The sequence below is a fragment of the Colobus angolensis genome, unplaced genomic scaffold (genome assembly GCF_000951035.1).
Source record: "Colobus angolensis palliatus isolate OR3802 unplaced genomic scaffold, Cang.pa_1.0 Scaffold820, whole genome shotgun sequence".
Lineage (NCBI taxonomy): Eukaryota > Metazoa > Chordata > Mammalia > Primates > Cercopithecidae > Colobus > Colobus angolensis.
This window is the reverse complement of record NW_012122044.1, coordinates 32,435-39,598: the sequence shown is the minus strand read 5'-3', so window position 1 is coordinate 39,598 and position 7,164 is coordinate 32,435.

Genomic DNA, 7,164 nt, shown 5'->3' with positions numbered 1-7,164 from the left:
CCACCCGTGTGCAGCCTTGGCTAAGGAATGGGTCACTTATAGCAGGGTGTGCATGCATGTGTGTATGTGTGCAGGAGTGTGTGCACGTGTGTGAGTGCGTGTGCACGCTCGTGCATGTGGTCACGTGGTCTCCTTTCTCCAAATCTGTAGCCCACCTGCAATGCCATAATTACTCTTAAACTCTCCTTGTTCCCACTCAGCCTGGGCACACGCAATACTCCAGATCTGCCACAAGGGGGCGCAGAGCGTTCCCGTCCCCCTCACTCCACCCATTGACGCACTGGGCCGCGGTTTGTGGGGGCTGACACACAAAGGGTTAAAAGCGCCACCTCAGAGGCAGGAGGATCGCTTGAGGCCAGGACTTCCAGACCAGCCTAGCAACATAGCAAGTTCCCATCGCTACAAAAGAAATTTAAAAATTAGCCGGGCAAACCACTCAAACCATCTCTGATGGGCCAAAACTCGGTGATTGGCACAAAAAGCCGGTTACAGTCTGCTTACACCTCCGTTTAGGTTACAGTTCACGATGTACAGAGAACCTTACCTGGAAATGATACTCAAAGGGGTTAATAGTGATAAACTGGACAGAAGGAAAGGAAGTTAATATTTTCTTAGTTATGCGTTATCCATATTTTCTAATTTTTCTAAACATGTAAAGATAAAATTATAGTCTTAAAAATAAATAAGACCTCAGAGCAACAAATAGGAATTAAATAAAATATAAAATAGAATACAATCGATATGCTGGGTGGGGTGGCTCACGCCTGTAATCCCAGCACTTTGGGAGGCCGAGGCAGGTGGATCACTTGAGGCCAAGAGTTCAAGACTAGCCTGGGCAACATGGCAAAACCCCATCTTTACAAAGAAAAAGAATAGAATCAATCACACACACACATACACACAGATTGTCAGGGAAGTGCTTCTCAATCTTTATAGCGCACATTAATGCCCTGGTCATATTTGGCAGTTCTGGCATGGGGCCTGAGAGTCTGCATTTCTGACAAGCTCCTGGATGTTGAGGCAGCTGCTCCAAGAATCCCACTCCCTCTAGTGGAAAGGCTAGGGGCTTATTGTGATTTCTATCCTAGTGGCTGCCACAATCCCCTTTCTCTTCCCTCTCAGGTCAGATAGCAGTCATGCATTGAAGCATCATTTATAAAAAACAATATTTTGTTGTTGTTGTTTGTATTTGGTTTTTTTTTCTTTTTATCTTTTTTCTTTTTTTTTTTTTTTGAGACGGAGTCTTGCTCTGTCACCCAGGCTGGAGTGCAGTGGCGCAATCTCGGCTCACTGCAAGCTCCGCCTCCCAGGTTCACGCCATTCTCCTGCCTCAGCCTCCCGAGTAGCTGGGACTACAGGCGCCCGCCACCACGCCCGGCTAATTTTTTTGTATTTTTAGTAGAGACGGGGTTTCACCGTGTTAGCCAGGATGGTCTCGATCTCCTGACCTCATGATCCGCCTGCCTCGGCCTCCCAAAGTGCTGGGATTACAGGCCTGAGCCATGGCACCTGGCCTTTTTTTTTTTTTGAGACAGGGTCTCACTGTCGCCCAGACTGGAGTGCAGTGGTGCAGTCTCGGCTCACTGCAACCTCCACCTTCCAGGTGTAAGCGGTTTTCCTGCCTCAGCCTCCCGAGTAGCTGGGATTACAGGCATCTGCCACCATGCCTAGCTAGGTTTTTGTGTGTGTATACTTTTAGTAGAGTTGGGGTTTCGCCATGTTGGCCAGGCTGGTTTCAAACTCCTGACCTCAAGTGATCTACCCACCTCAGCCTCTGAAAGTGCGGGTATTACAGGCATGAGCCACCACGCCTGGCCATAAAAAACAATATTTAAAATAACTCAAGTATCCATGTATGGGAGACTGGCTACCTGAACCCTGGTATATCCATACGATGGATAGTGTGCAACAGATGTTTAACAACGAGTTGTCTGAGCGGGAAGCCCTGAGGTAGAGAGTTTGCCCGTTTCTGTTGTGCAAATACTACCACCGTAGCCTATTTCAAGCCACCTACGTGAAATCAATTGGTTCACAAAATTGCTGAAGGTTTAACAATCAGTTCTCTGGAGCCAGCACACCATAAGTCAACTGGTACCAGCACACCCCATTCTGCAGCCATAAAATATATGAATAACAGTGAGGAAGCTGTCTCTGCACTGATATGGAAAGATCTTCACAATACAGTACACTGTAAAGTGAGGGAAAAAAGCAGATGTAAACCAAAATTACATTCTAAGGCCCCCTCCCAACCATCAGAATGGACCCCTTTTCCCAGAGCATTCCAGAGCTAACCCGAAAACCTAGTTCAAGGCCATGATGGGAAGAGGGAGCAAGACATGCCTCATTATATCCTCCTCCCCTTCAGAATTATGGAGAGACAGGCTGTTTCAGTCTGACAAGAAACTTTTGTAATCTATTCTCACTGAAGCCTGCTACCTGGAGGCTTCATCTGCATAACAAAACTTTGGTCTGGGCCAGGCTGGGTGACTCACACCTGTAATCCCAGCACCTTGAGAGGCCAAGGCGGGCGGATCATGAGGTCAGGAGTTCAAGATCAGCCTGGCCTATGTGGTGAAACCCTGTCTCTATTAAAAATATGAAAATTAGCCGGGCATGGTAGTGCGTGCCTGTAGTCCCAGTTACTCAGGAGGCTGAGGCAGAAGAATCGCTTGAACCTGGGAGGTGGAGGTTGTAGTGAGCTGAAATCATGCCACTGCACTCCAGCCTGGTGACAGAGTGAGACTCCGTCTCAAACAAAACAAAACAAAACAAAACAAAAACCCTTATTGTAACCCAGACATTCCTTTCCATTCCTATTGATAATAACTCTTCAACCAATTGCCAATCAGAAAATCTTTGAATCTGCTTATGACCTGGAAGCCCCCACTTCCAGTTGTCCTGTCTTTCTGGATCCAACCAATGTACATCTTATGTGTACTGACTGATGCCTTACGTCTCCTTAAAATGTACAAAACCAAGGTGTGGCCCAACCACCTTGGGCACATGTTCTAAGGATCTTCTGGGGGCTGCATCACGGGCCACTGGTCACTCATATATGGCTCAGAATAAATCTCTTTAAATATTTTACAGTTTGACTCTTTTCGTCAACACAGCATATAGAAGAGTATGTAGGGTTTGCTATCCGTTGTATAATTAAGGAGGGGGAACATAAACACACACACACACACACACACACACACACACACAGTTGCTTGTATTTGCATTAAAAAAAAAAAAAACCACTGGAAGACCAGGTGCAGTGGCTCATGCCTATAATCCTAGGATGTTGGGAGGCTGAGGCAGGTGGATCACCTGAGGTCAAGAGTTTGAGACCAGCCTGGCCAACATGGTGAACCCTCATCTCCACTAAAAATACAAAATTCAGCCAGACGTAAGCCCAGCTACTTGGAAAGCTGAGGCAGGGGAATCGCTTGAACCTAGAAGGCAGAGGTTGCAGTGAGCCAACATTGCACCGTTGCATTCAGGCCTGAACAACAGAGCAAAGACTCTGTCAAAAAAAAAAGAAAAAGGAAAAACACTGGAAGAAGATACAACAAAGTACTAAATGTGACCATCTACAAGCAGAAGGAGAACACAATGGACAGAGAGATGAAATAGATTAGTGCTTTTTGGAAATACCTTCTTATGTTGTTTTGATTTTTGAGCGATGTAAATATAGCACAGCATCTATTCCAAAAATCAAATTAGGAAAGAAAACACGAAAAATGCAATCCAGTGATCTTGACATTCTTATTGGAGCCACAGGCAGGAACTGCTCTAGAACTCCTGAGGTGCAAGCCATCCCAGTTCTTAGCATTTCTGAATCAAGTCATCCCTCCATTAGTTAGTGTATTAGTCTGTTCTCATGCTGTTGATAAAGACATACCCAAGGCTGGGTAATTCATAAAGAGAAAAAGGTTTAAGGGACTCACAGTTTTACGTGGCTGGGGAAGCCTCACAATCATGGCAGAAGGCAAAAGGCACGTCTTCCACGTCAGCAGACAAGACAGAATGAGAGCCAAGCAAAAGGGGTTTCCCCTTATCAAACCATCAGATCTCATGAGACTTATTCACCACTACGAGAATGGCAGCGGGGGATCCACTCCCATAATTCAATTATCTCCCACCGGGTCCCTCCCATGACACGTGGGAATTATGGGAGCTACAGTTCAAGATGAGATTTGGGTGGGGACACAGCCAGACCAGATCAGTTAGTGTAGACAATAAGTTCAGCAATGGTCAATTTCCAGAGTCCTCTTCTCTCTGTGGATCTTACAGGTATCTCGGGATTTAGTTGAAATGAAAAAGGATTCAGTCTTCAGTTTGTATGGTCACCATCCTCACAGTCTCTGTTGAGGCCAAAGGGCACAGGGCCAAGAATAGACATTATAGCTTACTGCCTAACTTCAAACCCTGGCTCTGCCGTTCACCGGCTGAGTGACCTTGGGCAAGACGCTGAACTTCTCTGTGTTCCCAGTTTCCTCATCTGTAAAATGGGGGTAATACCATAACAAGACCAATGAGTTAGTGTATTTAAGAAAATGAGAGGGCCGGGCGTGGTGGCTCAAGCCTATAATCCCAGCACTTTGGGAGGCCGAGACGGGCGGATCACGAGGTCAGGAGATCGAGGCCATCCTGGCTAACATGGTGAAACCCCGTCTCTACTAAAAAAAATACAAAAAAAAGCTAGCCGGGCGAGGTAGCGGGCGCCTGTAGTCCCAGCTGCTCGGGAGGCTGAGGCAGGAGAATGGCATAAACCCGGGAGGCGGAGCTTGCAGTGAGCTGAGATCCGGCCACTGCACTCCAGCCTGGGCGACAGAGCGAGACTCCGTCTCAAAAAAAAAAAAAAAGAAAATGAGACTAGGGCCTGGCACTTAGTGAGTGATTGATCATATTTGCTATGGATATTGTCGCCCTGATGCACGATGCCTCTCTCAAAAATCATCCTTTGGGATGGGTGACATATGCCCCTCAAAGGTCCTCTCCACTGACGCAAGCCTGTTTCAGGCTTCAGGACTGAAAGTCCGGCTTGCACAGCCCTCACAGAGCCACTCCCACCTGAGACCTGCCACCTTGAAGGGCCCTTTGCAACAAAGCCCACACGCATCTCCACTACCTCTGCCTCTGCTTCCCAGACAAGCCAGCTAATTCTCCTGTACCTTGTAGCCTCAAACACCCAGTGCTCTTATCACCCACATCAGAGTCTCCTGAAGTGTCCGTTAAAAATGCAGAGTCCTGGATCCACCTCAAAATCTTTGGGGCAGGAGCCCAGCCATTTCCTTGGGTTATTATTATGCATAGTGGGATTTAAAAACCACTGAGTCTGGAGCAGGGTCCTAGGGAAATGGAAGGAAAGATTTCTCTCATTTCTTTCTGATAAACCAAAAGCAGTAAGAAAAAAAAAGGTGGGGGGGGAGACCAATTGATTTTCAATAATTCCGTTTCCTGCAATAACTTTGAATCAGTCTGAATTTCGTTAAATTGTTCCTCAACATGTATTAAGCTACTTTTAATATCAAATGATGATGACGGTCCTCACCACTAATTGCAGCCCCCACCACAAATTTGGGAGGCCAGTACTAGGGTGTGAACTTTTTAACCTTCAGAAACTTTCTTGCCCACTCAACCTTGTCGAGAATCCTGAAACAGTGCATCTCATGTTATGCAAATTTGCATTGTGTGACTTAGATATGAGGCAATTTAAAAATATTAATAAAGACATGCCGTATGCTCCAATTTTGAAATAATGCATGTCTTGCTTTACATTTATCCCTCTGGGAAATTTAGTCTTGAATAATGCATAGCTTCAGGAATGAATCCCTTGCATAAATCTGATAAAAGCTGATCTATTCAATGGAGAGAGGTGGAGGGGGCACCAGCTAACCATGTCTTCCCCTCCCTCTGCTGCCCTGGAATCTCCTGCAGGAATCTATGGCCTCAGTAAGAATTGGGTATTTTATTTGTTTCTTTGTTTTAGAGACAGGGTCTTACTCTGTTGCCCAGGCTCTGGAATACAGTGGTGGGATCACAGCTCACTGCATCCCTGAACTCCCGGACTCAAGTGATTCTCCTGCCTCAGCTTCCTGAGTAGATGGGACTACGGGCCCATGCCACCATGCCCAGCTAATTTTTTGTAGAGATGGGGTCTCACTATGTTGCCCAGACTGGTCTTGAACTCCTGACCGCAAGTAATCCTCCTGCCTCAGCCTCCCAAAGTGCTGGGATTACAGGTGTGAGCCACCATGCCTGGCATTCATTTAGGGTTTTGTTTGTTTTGTTTTTTTGAGATGGAGTCTCACTCTGTTGCCCAGGCTGGAGTTCAATGGCACGATCTCAGCTCACTGCAACCTTTGTCTCCCAGGTTCAAGCGATTCTCCAGCTTCAGCCTCCCAAGTAGCTGGGACTACAGGCGCATACCACTGCATCTGGCTTTTTTTTTTTTTTTTTGTATTTTAAGTAGAGACGAGTTTTCACCATGTCGGCCATCTGGACTCGAACTCCTGACCTCAGGTGATCCACCCGCCTCAGCTTCCCAAAGCACTGAGATTACAGGCATGAGCCACCGCGCCCAGCCAATTTAGTTTTTTAGGTAAGATTTCTTGAACTGGTCACTCTGCTAAGATCTGTACGTCTATTTTCTCTCTCCAAATCTGTTAGGTGCCTACTGTTTACTCACACTGGAATGTGAGTGTGTCATAGTAAGATGAACAGGATCCTCCCCTCATGGGGCTTACACGCTGATCTAGTTGCCCCAACAACCTGAGAATACGGTATGATTACTGTTCCTATTTCAACATGAGGAAACTGAGGCTCAGGCTGAGATTACACAACCAGTAAGCTGTGCAGAAGCCAGATATGAACCCAGAAAGTCTGATTCCAAAGCTTACCAACTGCTCCATATACTGGCTGACCAGAAGGATGTTTGGGAATCCCAGATCCTGGACGAATATCATCCCCTCTCCTTGAAGCATCCCTCTGGGCAGCTCTGCGAATGTGATCCCATTTCCGGTAATGCACTGGGAGAGGAGAGCAATGCTCACATCTCATTGGCCAGGTCTGTGTCACATGACCACCATCCCTGCAAGGGAGCTTGGGAAAGTACTTGCTGAGTACCCATTTGACTCTCCTCCATGACTCTGCAAAAAAAAAAAAAAAAAAAAAAAA